Here is a 22,372-nt window from a genome sequence, read left to right as displayed (position 1 = left end):
CAACTCATAGGGAGGTAGGCCACCCATGACACTTGGATTGTCATTTGACAGTCATATGGTTTCTCGGAGAGCTCTCTTCCATTCATGTAGGGTTCCTTCTGTACCTAGAGATTGTTTTTCCTTTTGTTTCACTTCATTTTTTATTTTTTGTTGTTTCAAGGTAGGGTCTTTCTCTTGCCCAAGCTGACCTAGAATTCGCTATGTAGTCTTAGCTGGCCTTGAACTCACAGCGATCCTCCTCCCTCTGCCTCCTAGTGCTGGGACTAAAGACGTGCGCCACCATGCCTGGCTCTTGTTTTATTTTTTAACGTTAATTATTTTATATTAATTATAATATGTTATTCTCTTTTATCCCCCTGCTCCAGCTCCTGTTACCCTGGTGATCCTCCTCAGTGGGGTTATGGTATTTACTGAAGGGTCATGAAGGCTTCAGTCAGTCCCTGTGGGGTAGCAGGGATCAGCCTCAGGATATTCATACGCACTCTGTGGCTCTTAAAATCTTTCTGCCTCCCTCTTTGCAATGTTCCCTGAGCCATAGCAGGCCTATTGGCAGCCTGATTTAGTGTTTAATCCTCTGTAGAATCCGGATATCTGTTTTGAATGATCATTATGTTTGTTACTATCAACCGTGGGCTGGTTGTCAGGCTAGCAGTATGAGCAGTGTTCATGCCATCACTTCCCCTGCAGCTTCTCCTGGGCCATTGCAGATGTAATAGAGGTGGTACATCTCATAGTGGCCAGTAAGCTAACTTCTTGTCTTATCAACAAATCTTGATTCTCCATTTTCTCTGTCATCTGTAAAATAAGACAGATTCTCCAAACAAGAGTGAGAGCAGCTTGAGTTAAAAGGGGATATGCAAATTTGAGCTTTTTTTTTTTTTTTTTTTTTTTTTACTTTTTGGTGCGCAAGCCCACTCTTTTCAAGAGCAGTGGGGGCTTGTCTGTAGGATCTATCAGTTTCCCAATAATGGGATTCTAACTTGGTTTCCAGTACGAGATATGAATTCTCTCCCACTGAGCAGGCCTCAGGACCAATCAGAAAACAGTTGGTTATCCGCAGAGGCTGTGCGCTGCTATTGCACAAGCGTGTACTTCTTTTTTTTTTTTTTTTAATTTTATTTATTTATTTATTTGAGAGCTACAGACACAGAGAGAAAGACAGGTAGAGGGAGAGAGAGAGAATGGGCGCGCCAGGGCTTCCAGCCTCTGCAAACGAACTCCAGACGCATGCGCCCCCTTGTGCATCTGGCTAACGTGGGACCTGGGGAAGCGAGCCTCGAACCGGGGTCCTTAGGCTTCACAGGCAAGCGCTTAACCGCTAAGCCATCTCTCCAGCCCAACAAGCGTGTACTTCTTGACTGGCTGGCTGGTTTTGAAGTCTGTGGGGTCTCCTGCTTATTCATGCTGTTGGTGTCTCTTTTCCTCCAGTGTCCCCCATGGGGCTTTTCAGCACTATGAGGGCTAGCGGAGCCAGGATGATATTCTTTTTTTTTTTTCACAAACATATAGGTCTTCTTTATTAGCTGTGTAGAAAACACAACTGTATAAAGCTTATAGACAAAAACCGGCCGTATTTGAAAACAGCTGGCAGGATCAGGGTCGCACACAGGATGGTAATGAGCAGAGTCACAGACCACACTAAAGAGGTATGTACAGTCGGCCCCACCGGAACTTGCAGGGTCAGATTCTTAAGTATTGATTTATACTTCATGTTGCTCCGCTGGCAGATCTCCTTACTCTTCAAAGCACAAGGAGCTGGCACTTGTGACTGAGCCCAGCATTTCAAAATTGGGAACTCTTGGTCACAGTACATCAATAAATCCGGGTTGCTAACCACAAAACATCCTTCCTATGTGGCTGGTGATAGCGATGGTGCACAGGCAAAAAGGCTTGCAAGCAGGCAATGAATGCCCTGTGCATCTGGCATAAATAAGGACTTCAGATTCCTCGGACAAATAGTTAGGGGCTTCTATATTAAAACTTTCTGAAACCATCACTGCCTCTGTTAAGTTTTTCTCTCGTAATGAAGCCAACTCATAAGGATCCACAAAAAGTCCTGTCGGAATGTAATGTTTAATTAAGAGTCGGCAGGTCTTTAACTCCTCAATGCTTTCTCCAAATTTCACTTTTATTTAAAGGTCTCTATGGAAACCATCTTTCAAAAATTCTTACCTCAAAATAATTTCAGAGCAAGTGGGCCTGGGGAGCAGCCCGCGCACGCTGGCCTCCGCCGCTCCACACCACCGCAGGAGCTGGCCTCAGTATAATATTCTGATGTCCTGTGATTGCAGCCAGAATTCCCAAAGGAAGAAATATAAATGGCTACTACACACTTTAGCGAGCAGAGAAATGCAGATTAAAACAACTCTGAGGGCTGGAGAGATGGCTTAGTGGTTAATGTGTTTGCCTGCAAAGCCAAAGGACTCAGGTTCAAATCCCCAGGACCCACATAAGCCAGATGTACAAGGTGGCACATGTGTGTGGAATTTCTTTGCAGTGGCTAGAGGTTCCGGGGTGCCCATTCTCTCCATCTGCTTCTATCTTCTCTTTCTCAAATAAAATAAATAAATAAATAAAACAACTCTGACACTATATCTCACCACACTCAGGATGGCCTTCATCAAAAAATTGACATCAAATGCTGGCAAGGCTGTGGGGAAAGAAGAACCGTTACCTACTGCTTGTGGAAGTGGAAACTGGTACAACCACTATGGAAATGATTATGGAGACTCTTAAAGAAGAAAATAGATCTACCATTGGATCCAGTTGTACCACTCCTGGGCCAGCACCCTACAGACTCCACTCTTTTCTACCGAGATATTTCCTCAACTACGTTTATTGCTGCTGTTCCACAATAGCCACAAGCTGGAATGAGCCCAGATGACTGGTAAGCAAGTGTTCTACCACCAAGGTACATGCTCAGCCCTAACCAACTGAAGAATGGATAATGAAGATGTGGTACAGACACACAATGAAAACCTATTCAGCAGAAAGGAAAAATATCAAATAATGAAATTTGTAGAACAAATAGAATTGGAAAAATCATTCTAAGCACGGTTATTCAGGCACAGAAGGGCAAGCACTTCATGCAGCCTGTCATCTGTGGTTCCTGACTGGGATCAACTAGAGATGAGTGCAAAGGGTAGTCAACACCGAGAACATGGGCATCAAGCCAGAATGAGACCAGGAGAGAGGAGAAATAAGGAGAAAGGAGAGGAGGAGTTACTAGGGGAGAGACAGAAAATCAGAGGTGGGAAGTGTTTACAGGGACTGGGCTAGGTAGGTTGGGGAGGGAATTATACAAAAGTTAAGACAACATGAATTGGCTTCATAGCAACCCTCATCCTGCCTAGTATTCTACAAGACATAACTACCAATAAAGGGATGGGGGGGTGGGGGGACATTCCAGACAGAAAGTGAACAAATGGACTCTGGCCGATAAATCCCCAGGCCCAGAATTGGGTTGCCCCCCACAGTGAACTTGCGCTTTATTTTCCTTTAGGCCTGTTAGCCGTAAGAAACGGTGAGCCAGCACCTCTATCTCATCTTCTTTTTTATGCAATTTACCTGCCAAATCCACGGCTAACCTAGAGGATGCTAACAACCTGCCCTTTTCTCATTGTAACTCCTCTTTTAGGATAACAAGAACCCTCTGTAAAGCTCTCTCTGCTTCAGCTGTATGCCTTAATACCCACAACAATGGCCAGGCTACCTCTGCAGCTGCTTGTCAAATCTACTTAGTCTCTTAGGTGCCACACTCAAAGACTTCAATTATTTTGTAAATATACATATATATGTATGTGTGTGTATGTGTGTGTGTGTGTGTGTGTGTGTGTGTGTGTATATATATATATATATATGTACATACATACACACACACATATATATATATGTATATATTTGAAGCACAGAGAAAAAGAGAGAGAAAATGGATGTACCAGGGCCTTCTGAAGCTGCAAATAAACTCCAGGCATATGTGCCACTTTGTGCATCTGGCCTTACGTGGGTACTGGGGAAATTGAACGGAGGCTGTCAGGCTTTGCAAGCAAGCACTTTAGCCACTGAGCCATCGCGCCAGTCCTTTTCTTTCCTTTTCAAAACTCTAATATTTTATCAAATACACTTCAGTTATATTCAGATATATTTTACTCATATCATTATCATGTAATGATAGATGGTAAAGAAAATAGAAAATAAATTTTGAGTTGGGAATTTGACTCAATGGTTGAGTACTTACCTAGCAAGCTCAAGGGCCCAGGTTTAGTCCCCAGCATTTACACTTTGGAAAATAAGTTCTAGAGTTTTTTTTAAGGAGCCTTTAAGAAAATGAAAAGATGGGCTGGCTAGATGGCTTAGTGATTAAGCGCTTGCTGTGAAGCCTAAGGACCCCGGTTGGAGGCTCGATTCCCAAGGACCCAGGTTAGTCAGATGCACAAGGGGGCGCACACGTCTGGAGGTCGTTTGCAGAGGCTGGAGGCCCTGGTGTGCCCATTCTCTCTCTCTCCCTCTCTCTCTCTCTCTCTCTCTCTCCCCGCCTCTTTCCCTGTCTGTTGTTCTCATATAAATAAACAAAAATGGACAAAAAATTTTTTAAAATCAGTGGTCAATTCATCTTCCCAAGTTTGATTAGAACATTCCTTTTTAGAACCAGCTGAGGTGAAGAAGCTAAAGGTTGGAAGATTGCAAGATTGAGCTCAACCCGGGCTACATAGTGAGACCCTGTTTCACGAACCCTTCTAAAACAAAACAGAAAGAAAAAGTATTCTCCTTAATTCAGTCTCCCTAGGTTTAGTTAACCTTTCATGCTATTTGATGTATGTGTTTTTGGTTTGTCATTGTGACCCTAAATATTCCAAGAATTCTTGAGCAAGTAAAGACTAAATTAGGTCATTATTGCTTAGTTCACCTTTACATTCTTAAAATGGGTCCTGGTATGCCCATTTTCTCTCTGTTTCTCTTTCTCCCTGTGCTTGCAAATAACTATTTTAAATGATTTGGGAAAATGCCTCAGTCACGTGCACATATTTAATTAGTATAAACAATTTACATTAAATTTGTTTACCATTGTCAGTCCCAGTATGAAAACGTTTATATCTTATAACAAAATGCTTACAAACAAAATGTTTACAGTTTGTTAAGCCCTAATACAGATGGAATTTTAATTTTTGTAGGTAAATATTGAAATATTCACTACTTTTGTGTGTGTGTGTGTGTGTGTGTGTGTGTGTGTGTTTTAATTTTTATTTTTTTGAAGTAGAGTCTCACTGTAGCCCAGGCTGACCAGAAACTCACTCTGTAGTTTCAGGCTGGTTTCAAACTCCTACCTCAGCCTCTCAAGTGCTAGGATTAAAGGTGTGCACTTCCATGCCCGGCCCTTCCCTGCTTAACTGGAAAAACCAATCAAGTAAATTCTAGAATTTATTTTCCAAAGTATAAGCCTGAAGTTTTAGAAAAAAATATTATATACTGTTGTCAATTTCTTTCACAGTTGAAGACAGAATGATAATGTTACTATAGTTATTAATGTTGAAGACTATTGCATTGCTCCAATGATTCTGAGAGAATAATTTCCAATTTAGATGTTTAACTGAAATTGTCTTCTTCATAAAATGTCAGCCAATATCTATTAAGATATTATATTAGATGAATCAATACTATTTCTTCAATATTGGTCATATCAGTAAAGCTTTTAAGTGGTTAAATCCAACAACTATTCAATAGATACTCTGTTTCTGAAATAGATACACAACTTTTGAAAAAAATCAATTAACCAGTAAGTGTGTCGATATGGAAACAAAATATTCAAATATAACATTTTCAAATGATGTTACATAAGAAGCAAAGTCTTTGGTTTTAAACAACTCTAATGAGAACCTACAGTAGTTGAAAGCAAAGATTTCCCAAGCACTGTCTTGTAGATTTTAATTTTGAAATAATAACGTTTATAGCTAGATTCCTATTTCATCAGTCTTCTACACTACCAAGTCATTAGCAGATCCAATTTTCAGGCTTTCATGGTATGCCTGTGCATTACAGCTCATCTACAGATTATCTTGGGCTTCAAAATTTCTTTTTTTACAGAATATTTTATTTAATTATTTATTTATTGGAGAGAGAGAGAGAGAGAGAGAGAGAGAGAAAATGGGCATGCCAGAGCCTCCAGCCAATGCAAATGAACTCCAAATGCATGTGCTCCCTGTGCATCTATCTGGCTTAGATGGGTCCTGGGGAATTGATTGAACCTGAATCCTTTGGCTTTGCAGGCAAATGCCTTAGCTGCTAAGCCATCTCTCTAGGCCAGGCTTCAAAATTCCTAACCAGGCTTGTTTAATGTCAAATATCTGCTTTCCTTCTGCTCGAATTTTTGTCTGCTCAAATTTTTACTCCAACAAGAGACACCTGACTCTCTGACTGTATGTTAGTAAAGATTAAATATTTGTTTCAGTACAAAATACAAATTATTTAATTTGGCCCCCACACCCTCTATGACCTCATTGTCAATCACTTCCTGATTAGGAAATGAAATATTGGAACAAATGGTCCAACTGTTCTCAGCCAGAAACTACATGATTCTTCTTTCAAATTACTGCACGGTGGATGCTTTGTTTAAAGAGGTTATCTCTGATCACTCTGTGATTTTGCCCTCCACATCACTTTCTATCCCATTGCTCTCTTTTATTTTCTTCATAGCAATTATCACTGTCTGAAATTGTCAGTTTTACTTATTACTGCTCTTCTCATGCTTTCTTCCCATGTAAAACACAGGAGCAGGAAACTATTGTTTATCTCAGGGTCATGAGAGACCATCAGGTCACATCACAGTCGATATGTGTATATCCTCTGTAGGTTCCTGGTGCTGTGGTGTCAATAAACAGACAGTAGTTGGGTAAAGACCAACCTACCTTTCTCCTTCAACTTTTCCTGGTTTTCCTTCACATCTTTTTGTCTATTTGTAATCCGGGGGGTGGGGGGCGGGGGGAGATTGAAACACTGATGTAGAAAGAAATGAGTTCTCACTGAGGCGAAAAATATTCCCAGTCATTTTTCAAATCAACCACAAACATGTTTCCATGTTTGAACCTGTTTGTAGTAGACAGCTTCAGGTTGCTGGGGTGAACTTCCAGACCAGGCACAGTGATGGAGGAAGGGTTTTTATTTGAAGCTTACAGACCCAGGGGAAGTTCCATAATGGCAAAAGAAGTTGGCCACCTTTCACAGATCCAAGCTGAGAAAAAAGCCACTACCAAAAGCAAGCTAGCACACTTAGCAGGAACTCCAGGCAATGCTCAGGCACCTTGCTTGCATTTCTTAAATTGGGATTCAGATCAGCCTTAGGCTGGACCCCAGGATCCACCCACAGTGACACCTCCTCCAGCCAGGAGGCTGGAGCGCTAAATCCCAAGCTTTAATAAAACCCCTGAGTCTACTGGGGGACATCCATTCAAATGACCACACTATTTATTCTAACTCAGAAGCCTTCCAGTCATTGCCCTCAGCCTATATGCCTCTTATTGTATTTCTGAAGCTTCAGCTCTTCGTTTTGTCCCCTTGTGCAGAACTGAAAGACTCAAGCACATTTGAACTCATACACTTGTTACTGCTATTTTGGAATTTTTTTTTCACTGAACACTTCTATGAAATTTCTCCAACTTTTGCGTTTACAACCTACAACTTGCATTTATTATTAACTTTTTATAGTATTCCCCTTCCTTTCCTTTTTTATGAGAAAGAGAGAGAGATACAGAGAATTGTCACAACTGGGCCTTAGCAACTGCAAACCCCAGACCATTTTGTGTGCATGTACCACTTTGTACGCATATGTCACCTTGTGCATCTGGCTTACCTGGGCTCTGGAGAATCAAACCTGATTCTTTAGCTTTGTAGGCAAGGATCTTAACCATTAAGCCATCTCTCTAGCCCTTTTATAAACTTGTTTTAAAAAAATAATTTTGTTTATTTGAAAGAGAGAAAGAGGGAAAGAGAGATAGAGTATGGGCATGCCAGGGCCTTCAGCCACTGTAAATGAACTCCAGACACATGCACCACCTTATGCATCTGATTTACGTGGGTCCTGGGGCATTGAACCTGGATCCTTTGGCTTCATAGACAAACACCTTAACCACTAAGCCAGCTCTCTAGCTGTATAGAACTTTTTTGTTTTATATTTTTGTTTTTCGAGGTAAAGGTAGGGTCTCACTCTAGCTCAGGCTGATCTGGAATTCACTATGTAGTCTCAGGATAGCCTTGAACTTGCCGTGTTCCTCCTACCTCTGCTTCCCAAGTGTTGGGATTAAAGGCATGTGCTACCACACCCAGCTCCTCCAGCCACCACCCCCCTTTGTGTGTGTGTGTGTGTGAGAGAGAGAGAGAGAGAGAGAGAGAGAGAGAGAGAGAGAGAGAGAGAAAGCCTTTCCTTTTATTAGATGTCATTGAAGAGACAAATGAATTCTTTTAGTTCTCTAGACGACTAGTCAAGTATTCTGCACAAAGTAGGTCCTCAGTGTTAAGTCCTAGTCTGAGATAATCAGCTTTCTTTTAAAGATGAGTTCTTGATTCAGAATGTAATGTTGCTGAAGGGACCAGAATTCCACTTTAAAGGCATGTCAGTGAAAACAAACTTATATGTACCTAACCAAATGTTAGCATTGCTTATACTTAAAGATTATTGGATTATGGAGGGTTTTTTTCTTCTTTTTAAAGTCTCAGAAAATTGCTGCTGGGCTGGAGAGATGGCATAGGGTTAAGCACTTGCCTGTGAAGCCTAAGAAACCTGGTTCGAGGCTCAATTCCCCAAGACCCACATTAGCCACGTGCACAAGGGGGTGCATGTGTCTGGAGTTCGTTTGCCATGGCTGGAGGCCCTGGCACTTCTTTCTCTCTCTGCCCCTTTCCCTCTCTGCCTGTCTCTCTCAAATAAATAAATAAAAATAAACAAAATTTTTTAAAAATTGCTGCTTTTTCTTATGAAGTTTTAAATAATAATTTTAGTCAGAATAATAGTGGAAGTACATTGTATGTTAAAATGTTTTTATTTATTTATTTTGTAGAGAGAGAGTATGAACTCCCCAGTCCCTTGCCCCAGAAAGTGAACTCCAGTTACATGCACCATGTTGTACTTTTAGCTGATGCCTTTAATTGTTGAGCCATGTCCTCAACCACCAGTACAGTGTATTTTTAAAGGTAATACAATAACTAAATGTGCCATAACTAGATTTTGAAAACGTAAGTCCATTTAATCCATTTCTTTCATTTGATTCACATTCCTGAGCGTTTTCTGCATGCCAGGCACTTTCAAACATATGACCTCATCTTCATCCTGTACTTTTACTCCGTGGGATGTATTTATACAACTGGTTTTCAGATGCTGCAAAGAATTTTTCTCAGAAACATAAGAAAGGTCCACTGGGTTATACAACCAAAGTGGCAAGGGTAAGATTCAAACTTCACGGTGATTCTTTGCTCCGTCCAAGCAGGAGAAGGCATAGTCGTGCAGAGCTGAGCTCACAGCTGCTGAGGGTTCTAAAGTGGTGAGTTAGGAAAACTCTGGACACCAGATCACGCATCGCTGGGTTCAGAGGTCTTAAAGGAGCTCATCAAGCCAGTCATTAATTACGCACCCACAAGCTGTTCATCCACTTCCAAGCAAGAGGGAGATATATTCTAGGGAGCTAAGAGTCCACAGTCCTTCCCCAGTCATGGTTATGTTATCTGGTCAGATCCTAGAGTAGAGATGAGTGAATGAGGAACAAAGTGGTTTACAGGTTTCCATGTCTGTTGGTCAGATACAGTGCAGCAAACTGACCAAGAGCTCAGCCTGTACAGAAGGCAAGCGCAGGTCAACTTTCACTTCAATGCCTTCCTGGCCGAGTGACCAGGTACTCAACCATCTGTGGCTCAATATTCTTCTCTGAATAATGAAGAAAACAGTAGTAATTATCTTACAGATTTTTAAGGATTAAGTGAGCTAATGTATGTAAACCTTTAAGTTCACTACATGATTTGTCTTAGTATTAAAGCTTTTTAACATATATAACGTAACATATTCATTTCCCATTGTATCCAGCCCCCCTACCCTGCTTTCTTTCTTCCTGATGAAGTCCAGCCTGCTCTAGTGCTCTTCCATCTGCTGAGACTAACTAGGCTGAATATAACTGCCTCCCCAGCCCCAGCTTCAGCTCAGAAGTATGAGGGGAAGACAATATTAACCTGTGGTTGGCTTCCACTTGATGTGTGTATGAGTTTTATTGGTGCATTTTCAATGTACATAGTGATGGGTTTCATAAAATACTTTGACTGGGCTTGAAAGATTTCTCAGTGGTTAAGAACACTTACTTGCAAAGCCTGACAGCCTTGGTTCAGTTCTCCAGTACCCACATAAAGCCAGATGCACCAAGCGCAGGTGCATCTGGAGTTTGTTTGTAGTAGCAAGAGGCCCGGGTGTATTCTCTCTTTTTCTTCTTATAAAATTTTTAAATTTATTTATTTGAGAGAGGGGGGACAGATTAGATAGATAGAGAAAGAGAATATGAGTGAACCACGGCCTCCAGCCACTGCAAACAAACTCCACACACACACTCCACCTTGTGTGCATCTGGCTTATGTGGGTCCTGGGGAATTGAACCTGGGTCCTTTGGCCTTGTAGACAAGTGCCTTAACCACTAAGCAATCTCTCCAGCCCTTTTTCTTCTTATAAAAATTAACAATATGTTTTTACAAAAGATATTTTTATACAAGCTCATCGTGTACTTTGACCGTACTCACCCCTGCTTCCCTTTTCTTGCCCTTCCTCCCTCCTGCTAATCCTCTTTATTCCCCTACACGCTGTTGATTCCATTTTCATGTGTGTGTACATATCTGTGATTTTATGCATTTGTGTAAAATCTAGGATCCAAAACTGAAAGAAAATATGGAATATTTGTGTTTTAAAGTCTGTCCTATTTCACTTAATATCTCCAGTCGCACCCATCTTCCACATAATTTTATTCTTCTTTATATCTGAATAAAACTCCACTGTGTAGAGCTAGGGAGATGGTTCAGGAGTTGAAGGCACTTGCTTTACAAAGCCTGATGGTCTGGGTTCAATTCACCAGTACCCACAAAAAGGCAGATGCTTGAAATGGTGCAGGCATCTGTAGTAGGTTTGCAATAAGGACCCATTCACTCTTTCTCAAAAAAATATATATGCCACATTTTCTTTATTCATTCATCACATGTAGTCTGATTTTATGGCTTAGCTGTTGTGAATAGTAGTGCAATAAACATAGATATGCAAGTATTTCTGTCATCTACTGACTTGGAGACCTTCAGGTATAGCTGCAGTCTATGATAATTCTAATTTTACTTTTTAAAAGAACCTCCATTCTGATTTGCATAGTAGCTAGGCTATCTTATATCCCCACTAACAGATAAGAATCTTGCCAGAATTTATTTGTTTTCTTCATGATAAATATTCTGATTAAGGAGAGATGGAATCTCAATGTAATTTTAATTTATATTTCTCTAATGGCTATGGATGTTGGATATTTTTCATATTTTTATTGCCACTTGTTCTTTGCCGGTTGAGAACTGCCTATTTATTATATTAGCACTTTTTAAAATGGGATCATTTTGATTTTGGCGTTTCCATTTGTAAGTTCTTTACATTTTCTAGATATTAATCCCCTGTCAGATATGACACTAACAAAGATTTGCTTTATCTTCAATAGTTTATTTTCTTTGCTGTGCAGAACCTTTCAATTCCATGCAATCCCATTAGTCAATGTTTGATTTTGATTTTTTGAGCTATTGGGATCCTTTTCAGAAAGCTCTTGCCTATATCTTTTTAAAAAATTATTGACAGGAGGGAGGGAATTAACATGGGATTTTTTTTATGATCATGGAAAATGCTAATAAAAATTTTTTAAAAAACAAACAAATAAATAAATAAAATTTAAAAATAAATAAATAAATAAAGTTTTAAAATTTAAAAAAATTATTGACAATTTCCATAATTATAGAGAATAGACCATGATTATTCCTTCCCCTCCCCCACTTTCCCTTTCACAAATCCACTTTCCATCTCTTGAAGTGTTTTACCTAGTTTTTTCTCTAAAAGTTAAGGTCTTTGATCCATTTTTAAATGATTTTTATACAGGGTAAGGGATAAGGATCTAGTTTCATTCTTCTACATGTGGATATCCAATTTCCCCAGCATCATTTGTCAATGAGGCTATTTCTCTAAAGTGTGTTTTTGGTATCTTTGTCAAAAATAGAATAGGTGTAGCTATGTGTGTTGATTTCTGAATCCTTGAGTCTATCCCATTAATTCATATGTCTGTTTTTACGCCAGCAACATGCTGGGTTTTTTGTTGTTTGTTGTTGTTATTGTTGTTACTATAGCTCTGTAGTATAACTTGAAACCAGGTATGGTATTCCAACACTGTTCTTTTGCTCAGGATTGCTTTGGCTATTGGGGAGGTCTGTTGTGCTTCCATAGATATAGAAAGTATCACATAGAAAATTTATGACTCCAGCACTTGGGAGGATTGCTATGAGCTTGAGGCCACCCTGAGACTACATAGTGAATTCCAGGTCAGCCTTAGCTATAGTGAGACCCTACCTCTGAAAAAAAGAAAGAAAGAAAGAAAGAAAGAAAGAAAGAAAGAAAGAAAGAAAGAAAGAAAGAAAGAAAGAAAGAGGGAGAGAGAAAGAAGGAATGAAGGAAGGAAGGAATGAAGGAAGGAAGGAAGGAAGGAAGGAAGGAAGGAAGGAAGGAAGGAAGGAAGGAAAGAAAGAAAGAAAATTTATGACTGTGTGCTACCCTCATCTGCAAATAATTCACCAGGAGTTATTATAATTTCAACAGCTCAGAGGTGATCTCTTCTGCTCACATCTTAAAGGGTCTCTGCAGGCACCCATGCCTACAACTTATTCCTGCCATCCTCTGTTGCTCTTGTAATTATAAAATTCCCTTTGCTCTCCAATCTTTCCTACCTCTTCTGTTTTCTTTTACACTTATCATATGTTTCATGAGTTAAACAAACCAAAACTACCAAAATATTACTCAATGAAGGCACTCTGTTTTATGTCAAGGTGGTCAATCCAATTACCTTGAGCAGAGGACTTAAGTTTTGGTTTGACTCATTTTTGACAGTTTATTTTATTTGATTATAGGGTATGGGATTTTTTTTTTTTTTTTAATTTCTTTGTGAGAGAAAGAGAGAGAGGCCAAGGCAGAGAGAGAGAATGGGCAAACCAATGCCTCCTAGCCACTGCAAAGGAACTCCACACGCATGTACCACCTTGTGCATCTGGCTTCATGTGGGTACTGGGGAATTGAACCTGGGTCCTTTGGCTTTGCAGACAAGTGCCTTAACAACTAAGTCATCTCTCCAGTCCAGGGTAGGCAAGTGTCACAGTTATCTTCTTGTTGCTGGGACAAAACATCCAACCCAAAACAGGATATGGAAGAAAAGGTTCACTCTTTTTTTTGTTGTTCATTTTTATTTATTTATTTGAGAGTGATAGACAGAGAGGCAGAGAGAGAGAATAGGTGTGCCAGGGCCTCCAGCCACTGCAAGCAAACTCCAGACGTGTGTGCCCCCTTGTGCATCTGGCTAGCGTGGGTCCTGGGGAATCGAACCTCAAACCAGGGTCCTTAGGATACACAAGCAAGCGCTCAACCTCTAGGCCATCTCTCCAGCCCAAGGTTCACTCTTGTTGATGATCTCCAGGGGAAGTTTCATCATGGCAGCAAAACATGGTAGAGCAGAGGCTGTGCATCACATCTTGACACAGTAGCTGGCAGGAAGCAGCAAGAGGGTGAGCTAGCTCTGGCAAGAAAGATCCCAGATATAAAACCCCAAAGTCCACCCCTAGAAACACAACTCCTCCAACCAAATTGCTACCAGCTAGGAATTGTGTATGAGCCTTGATTATCAACATATGAGACTATGGGGGTCATTTCACATTCAAACCATCAAGGATTTATAGTAATTTTATCTGAATAACAAAATAATTTCACATCAGTTATCAAAGACTAACCATTGTACAAGGCTTAATGAAAAAGTCAATAATTTAGATAGCTTCCCAATCCTAATTTGCTCTAAAGTATATGTAAATAGACTGTAAAAAAATATCAATCTTACAGAGATAGACATTTGATAATCCATCTTTTTCTCCTTGAATCTGTATCATAAAGCAATTGTTTCTTAACTAGTATAGATCAGCAAAGACAATTTAGAGTAATTTTTAAATTTTTTCATTAAAATATAATTTTGAGGGCAGGAGAGATGGCTTAGCGGTTAAGGCACTTGCTTGCAAAGCCAAAGGACCCAGGTTTGATTCCCCAGGACCCACATAAGCCAGATACATGAAAGGGTGCATGTATCTAGAGCTCATTTGCAGTGGCTGAAGGCCTGGCACACCTGTTTTCTCTGATTCTCTCTCTCTCTCTCTCTCTCTCTCTCTGTCAAAAAATAAATAAAAATTTTAAAATGTATATAATTTTGAATTTGGTAAAAATACTAGAGTTTATCATAACAATTAGGTAAGTGGCACTAACAGGTAATTCTGAGGTATCACACAATTCTTAGAGTCTTTAAAAAGGCAACTCAGGGGCTGGAGAGATGGCTTAGCAGTTAAGCGCTTGCCTGTGAAGCCTAAGGACCCCGGTTCGAGGCTCGGTTCCCCAGGTCCCACGTTAGCCAGATGCACAAGGGGGCGACGCGTCTGGAGTTCGTTTGCAGAGGCTGGAAGCCCTGGCACGCCCATTCTCTCTCTCTCCCTCTATCTGTCTTTCTCTCTGTGTCTGTCGCTCTCAAATAAAAAATAAAAATTAAAAATTAAAAAAAAAAAGGCAACTCAGCACTGATACCTTTTATACTATAGAAATGATGAAAGTAAGGAGATAGTTCTTTACAAATACTGTATCATGGTCTTTAAGAAATGTAGTTTTATTTTGGGGGTTGTTTTTCTTTTTTGAGGCAAGATCTTGCTATGTCCTATGCTCATTATGATACTTCTGCCTTAATCTTCTGAGTGCTGGCATTACAGACATGAACCAACACACCCAGCTTAGAAATAGTTTTAAAAGACAGAGTTTGAGAGATTTCTTAGTGGTTAAGGTGCTTTCCTGCAAAGCCTAAGGACCTAGATTTGATTCCCCAGGATCCACATAAGCCAGAACCCAAGGTGGCATATGCACCTGGAATTTGTTTGCAGAAGCCCTGGTGTGCCCATTCTCCCTCTCTCTATCTGCCTCTCTCTCTCTTTCTCTCAAATAAATAAGTAAAAATATTTTAAAAAATAAAAGACAGTTTATGGTATGTATTAATTTATGATATTATTAGCTTCCACCATCTCAAAAACTGAGAATGTCATCAAATCACATTTGAAACCAGTAACTACCTGATGTCCCCACCAATGTATCTGGTAAATGCCTCAATTCATGATTGCCTTTTGTTCTGATTATAAAAGCTCATGTAACCACTTCCATGGTGGAAGATGTCATTCAGGGAACTCTGAAAAAATGTTCCTGGGCCATGGTCACTCATAATTGCCTCAAAATAAACCATCTTTTATTCATTTCGAGGGAAACGAAAAGGCAGCATCCACTGGATGAATTAAAATTATTTCTGAAACAATCAATTTAGAATTCATGGTAGGAATTGTGATAAAAACTGATGGCATAAAGTAGTATAGCAATGCATGTATTGGGATAGAATTTATACCTGGATCACAGAAGAAAAATACTACATAAATCATCATGAACATGAATCAGATATACACCAAAAACCCTTTGTCATATGGTTTATCATTTGACATGGATTTTATAATAATCCCATGAAAATTAGAACAATGTATAATGTTTGTAACTGCTAAGTCACCCTGTAAGAAAACCCTGCTACTTTACTTTTTTGCATGAGCACTACCGTAGAGAACACTTTTATTTCTTCAAAGTACACCTTAATATTACCTTATACTATACTGCAAAGACTAACATAGATATCATGGTCAAAGTGCATACTGAAAAATAGTAGTAGTTTTAAAGATTAATTATGACTCCAGACCAGGAAGCAACTGATCACATAGCCTCAGTTCTTAGTGCCATGTCACACTCAACAAGTACTTTGTGAATTTTTTACCAAGTGGTTTAATCATGTACCGAGAGCTAAATAAAAGGCAAAACAAAAATATATATTGTTTTCTTTTTCTTTTTTTTTTTTTTTAGGTAGGGTCTTGCTTTAGCACAGGTTGACCTAGAATTCACTATGTAATCTCAGGCTGGCCTCAAACTCATAGCCATCCTCCTACCTCAACCTCCCAAGTGCTGGGATTAAAGGTGTGCTCCACCATGTCCAGTGAGAAAATTATTTTTTATATTTCTCTCTCAACCACACCTTTACATTTAAAGGAACTTAGTTGAATGGAGTAATCAATTTTTATTTGTGTTTGTTGTGGTTTGAATACAAAATGACCAGCCCCCCCCCCAAAAAAAATAGCCTCATGTGTTTGAATTCTTAATCCCCAGCTGGTAGTGCTCTTCTGGAAGGTTGTGGAACCTTTAGGAGATGGAACCTTGTTGAAAGAAGCGTCTCTCTAGGGATGGGCTTTGAGGTTTTCTATCCAGACTCGCTTTCATTCATCATGTTCTACTTCCTCCCTGCTATTGTGATGATGTGTTATCAGCTCCTTACTCCTGCCATGCTTTCACTGCCATGAGAGACTACAGCCTTTGGAACTATCAGCCAAATTAAAGTCCTTCCCTAAGCTGTGCCTGGTGGGGTATTTTGTCACATCAGCAAGAAAGTAAACAGATATCGTATTAAAATTTTTGAATAATTAAAATGTAAGCATTTCAAATAATTGCATTTATAAGTACATAATCCCATCTGGATTTTTACAAATGTCTTCCAACTTTCTTACATCTTTCCCCTTAATCTTCTTGGTTGTTTGTTTTTGTTTCGCAAGGTAGGGTCTCACTAGCTCAGGCTGACCTGGTATTCACTATGTAGTCTCAGGCTAGCATTGAACTCACTGCAAGCCTCCTGAGTGCTGGGATTAAAGGCATATGCCACTGCTTCCTTTAATCTATTTTTTAACTCTGACATTTCTGCCTTCAAAATATAGTATATCCAAACTGACCATTTCTATCATACCTCCACTCCTACAAATGCAATTTCCTCTCACCTAGACAACCTCAGTAACGCTTTTTAAATTTCCCAGGTGTTTCCAGAAGTGCCATTGGCATAGGCGCCCAGAGGCCTTGCACAACTGCAGCAGGACTTCTAGGGCATTCTGGTCCACAAGCCAATCCTGGCAGGTCACAAGCTGAGTGACAGGGATTAGGACGGACCATACCTCAGAAACTTCTCACTGCTCTCCCAGTTCCCAGCCTTGTCCCCTAAAGTCAGACTACAAAGTGAGGCTTCGGAAGCAAGCTATGCCATGTTCCTCTCCTCTGCTCAGAACTATGCACTGGCGCCCTGTCTTGCTGGGAACAAATCTAAAGACGTACAAACCTCGAGTAATTCTGTTCCTGGCTACAAATATGACCTAGTCTCATAGCAACTTCTTCCTTGCTAATGTTGTTTCACACTTCTTGCTTTTCTCTAAGCATCTCCAGGCCTCTGCATTCACTGTTTTGCCTATGACACATCACCAGTATCTGCATGATTTGTTACCCCCACCTTTATTGAAAATTCTGCTCAAAATTATTTCGTCAATTGCCTTCACCTGTTTTCTTTCTTTCTTTCTTTTTTTTGGTTTTTCGAGGTAGGGTCTCACTCTAGTCCAGGCTGACCTGGAATTCACTATGGAGTCTCAGGGTGGCCTCGAACTCATGGTAAGCCTCCTCCCACTGCCTCCCAAGTGTTGGAATTAAAGGCATGGGCCACCACACCCAGCTTACCTGTTTTCTCTCTCTGCCTATAAAACCACTCCTCATGTATTCACATGGCTCCACCTTCATTTTCTTCACATCTCTCTTCTAATGCCTATCTCCACAGACAAGCCTTGCCCTGATCATCTGCCATCATTTGCCACATCTTACTTTTCCTCATTGCACTTACCACAACTGTATATTCTAAATTCAGTCACATATATGAGTTGCCTGTAAAGATTAAAAACGAGTGAATCTGAGAATCTCTAAAAGGATATGTTGGTTTTTATTTTAATTTTTATGCTTAAAAGCATGTATTTATTTTTTTATCTTTTTTTTTCTTTTTTTTGAGAACGACCAACAGAGAGAAAAAGGCAAAGAGAGAGAGAGAGAGAATGTGCACGTCAGGGCCTCCAGCCACTGCAAATGAACTCCAAATCCATGCCCCCCCCCCTTGTGCATCTGGCTAACTTGGGTCCTGGGGAATGGAGCCTCGAACCAGGATTCTTCGGCTTCACAGGCAAGGGCTTAACCGCTAAGCCATCTCTCCAGCCCTCTTTATCTTTTTTTTAAAGCCAGATGAATGTAATTTTTCCTACCACTTCAAAATCTTTAGAAAGTCAGAGAAAACATTATCATGATTAATTTTTTCTCCTGTAACCTCCAGAAGCCAAATTTAGCATTAGTTTTTAAAATTTAAAATATTCAAGTCAGGTGTAGTGACACATACCATTAGTTCCAGAATTCTGGAGGCTGAGGTAGGAGAATCACTGGGAGTTTGAGGCTATACAATGAGTTCCAGGTCAACCCTGGCAAGAGTGAGACCCTGTCTCAAAAAGAAAATTAAAATGTGCAGAATGCAAACAGCAACTTAAAACATGGAAAATCACAGAAGTATATATTGGAACTTTAATTTTTATGTGTATAAAGTGAATAAATAAGTATTACAGTCCAAACTGATAAAATGAAAGTTGAGTAAATTCACACGATTAACAACAGTATTGTCCATTTGGGAAACACGGCCGTACTAAGCAACAAACATGACTATTTACATCCTTTGATCTAATACCATTTTTGAAATTTTTTCAAAATGAACTTAAAAGAGGAAAAAGATCTTTACCAAACTATATTCTTGGAGACATTATCGAAAGCAGTGGTAGTTAATAGTAATTGTTAACATTCTAAGGCAATGAGGCACAAATGTGATATTGGCTATTAGAATACAGTTTCATGTGAAGTAGTCTAAAGCCTGGCATGTCTTTCTGGGTTTGAGGGTTTTAGAGTGGGATGTCTTTTCTGAAGAGTCCAGAGTCTGCTTAAGTTCTAGAGCTGGAAAAAAGTAGAAAAATGAGAAAATCTCTTACTGCATATAAACTAACTCTTAGACTAGAATTGAATTAGGTTTACTTTCAGTTGGAGTATTGTTAGTCTATGACAGTGTAAATAAATTTTATTTATTTGGGGGGGAATGGGCCTCCTGCCACTATGAACAAACTCCAGATGCATGTGACACTTGATGCATCTGGCTTCACATGGGCACTGGGGAATTGAACCAGGGCCTTCAGGCTTTGCTGGCAAATGCCTTTAACTGCTGAGCCATCTCTGTAGCCTTGTAAACAAATTTTAATTGTCAGGCTTTGTGAAACTACTTTTGGGAAGGCAGATGATAAGTAAACAGAATTGCTTACCAAGAAGTTGGTTGAGCTGACAACCTGAGAAAGAGGATTCATTATATTTTTGTTTATTTATTTACAAGGTGAGAGAGAAGGAAAAGGAGAGAGAAAGAATGGGTTCACCATGGTCTCTTGCCACTATAAACAAACTCCAGATGAATATATCACTTTGTGCATATGGCTTTATGTGGGAACTGGGGAATTGAACCTGGGCTTCCAGGCTTTGCAAACAAGTGCCTTTAATCACTAATCCATCTTCCCAGTCCTCATTGTATTCTTATCCTTTAAAAATATAGTTCCAGGCCGGGCATGGTGGCACACGCCTTTAATCCCAGCACTTGGGAGGCAGAGGTAGGAGGATTGCCATGAGCTCCAGGCCACCCTGAGACTACATGGTTAATTCCCGGTCAGCCTCAGCTAGAGTGAGACCCTACCAAACACACACACACACACACACACACACACACACACACGTGCACATAATTCTATAATTAAATAGGAATGGTTGTGAAAACAAACATATTTGATTATTTTCTATAAATAGTAAGAAAGATGAAGAAAATAAATTGGGGAAATATTTATATTTGTGAATGTAAATAAAAGTTGAGTATTAATAATATGCAGTGTTCTTATAATTTAGAAGTAGACAGTTGTCACAAGAACAATGTGTAACTGAAACTAAGAAAAAAAAAAAAGAGCCAAGAGTGGTGATGTACGCCTTTAATCCCAGCACTTGGGAGGCAGAGGTAGGAGGATCGCCATGAGTTCGAGGCCACCCTGAGAATACAGAGTGAATTCCAGGTCAGCCTGGGCTAGAGTGAGACCCTACCTCAGGGAAAAAAAAAATGTGTAAATGAGATGAACAATGTCAGAAGATGAAATAAGCATGGTCAATAAATGTAACAAAAGATTTTAAGCTTAATAAAGGAAATGGAAGAAAGGAAGGAAGGCCAGAAGGGAAGGAGAGAAGTTAGGAAAGGAGGAAAGCTATCATTTTAGCTTGCCAAAAATTAAAAATTTGTTATAATGATGTGTGCTGTACTTTTGTACTCTGTAGCATTACAAATGTACAATATGTTTCTGAAGGGCAGTTTGGGAATATGCACCAAATTTTCAAATAGATACATATTTTAAAACTTTTTTTAATGTTTCATTTTTATTTATTTATTTATTTGACAGAGAAAGAGGGAGAGAGAGAGTGGGTGCGCTAGGGCTTCCAGCCACTGAAAGCGAACTTCAGACACATGCGTCCCCTTGTGCATCTGCCTAACATGGGTCCTGGGGAATCAAACCTGGATCCTTTGGCTTTGCAGGCAAATGCCTTAACTGCTAAGCCATCCCTCCAGCCCCTAGATACATATTTTTGATCCACCAATTCTACTTCTAGGGATGTATTCTTAGGCATTAACTCTACAGGAAAGAACTCAAACATGTTTATACAAGGGTATTTTCTATAGAAATCTTTATTGTTGTTTAGTATATTCGAAACAATCTATTATTATTGCTTTTTGTTGTTGTTGTTTTTTGAGGTAAGGTCTCACTCTAGTCCAGGCTGACCTGGAATTCACTCTTTAGTCTCAGGGTGACCTTGAACTCACAGTGATCCTCCTACCTCTGCCTTCTGAGTGCTGGGATTAAAGGCATGTGCCACCATGACTGGTGAAACAATCTATTATTTAACAGCAATTGATTAATTAATTGTTTAAAATATTACTCAGTCACATAAAAGTAACATGCCTAAACTTAATGACATTAGGTCTCCATAGCATATTATTTCACTAAAAAGCAGTGTACAAAACAATATATACATAAGATAGATGTGAATGTATTATAAAATGGCTAGAAATTTGGTAAGATTTTAATGATGGTTCTCTGAGCTTTCAGTTTCCAGTGATTTTACTTTCTTTTTTATATCTTTGTGTGTAGTTTTGATTCTTAAAGCAGTAAATATATCCTAGAATTAAGCTCGAGAAAAAAATGCAAAACTTTCATTTGAAATATATACACATATATTTATACATACATATATACACATATATTGCAATCTTTTATATTTTAATGTTTTATGCTGATAAAAGTATTCCTCAAATTCCCCTTAAAGGATATTATGCATTATGTAAAATGTAAAACAAAAACTGATTCATTGTAATTTCTAATTTAAAATTTTTCCTCCTGAAATAAACCTAAAGATTAAAAAACATGTATATTAAAATTTTTCCTCTTCTATATCATTATCCACATTAAAAAAAAAAAAAAAGCTCTATGAGGGTTAGCCAACTTTTGTATAAGAACATTTCACTCGTTTTACTGGCTTTTGCAACCCATATATTCACCCAAGACCTTTCCCCGCCACTGGACGGTTCCATTTTCCCGCAGCGGAGGGGGGGATTTTTTTTTCTTAGAAACATACATTATTTAGCCCCATATTTAGGACAGCGACTTCACTATTACCACTGTGGTCATCAGAAAAGCAAACACTACAGTAACTGAATATATGCAAAACCTTGTGTATCTGAAGTGAAGTTTTAAATTGGGGTTTTCTTCCTCCCCGGTAAGAGCTCTGGGAAGAATGGTTTCACCGGAGGCTTCCGGCTCAGGTAAGGGCTCGCTGGGCATTCTCCCCTCTAGAGTAATGAGGAGATGCTCTGACCGCATCACATCTGTTTCTGTAGCTCCTTCGAGAAGTACAAACACTCGTTCAGCCCGCCCTCGCGAACGCTCAGAAACTGTCACAATTAGTAAGAAAAGCTCGGTTCTGGACGGCATCCCTCAGGGTGCATCTGCAGGTGCACGTGGGGCGCTGAACTTCCAGGAGAACCCTCATGTCACTTCATATTCC

The 22,372-nt window shown here is 39.5% G+C and overlaps 1 non-coding gene and 1 pseudogene across 1 annotated transcript; both read right to left on the bottom strand.

The window, feature by feature from the left end:
• Positions 1 to 1,519: 1,519 nt before the first annotated feature.
• LOC101596490 lies at positions 1,520 to 22,299 on the bottom strand (annotated as a pseudogene).
• On the bottom strand, positions 17,206 to 17,337 carry LOC123454374. The gene has a single exon (XR_006633340.1). It is a non-coding gene; the product is annotated as a small nucleolar RNA SNORA52 (small nucleolar RNA).
• Positions 22,300 to 22,372: the final 73 nt, after the last annotated feature.

Source organism: Jaculus jaculus, chromosome 13 (assembly GCF_020740685.1).
Source record: "Jaculus jaculus isolate mJacJac1 chromosome 13, mJacJac1.mat.Y.cur, whole genome shotgun sequence".
NCBI classification, from domain to species: domain Eukaryota; kingdom Metazoa; phylum Chordata; class Mammalia; order Rodentia; family Dipodidae; genus Jaculus; species Jaculus jaculus.
Note: the sequence above shows the minus strand (reverse complement) of the source record. Positions and strands in the feature narration are given on the sequence as shown.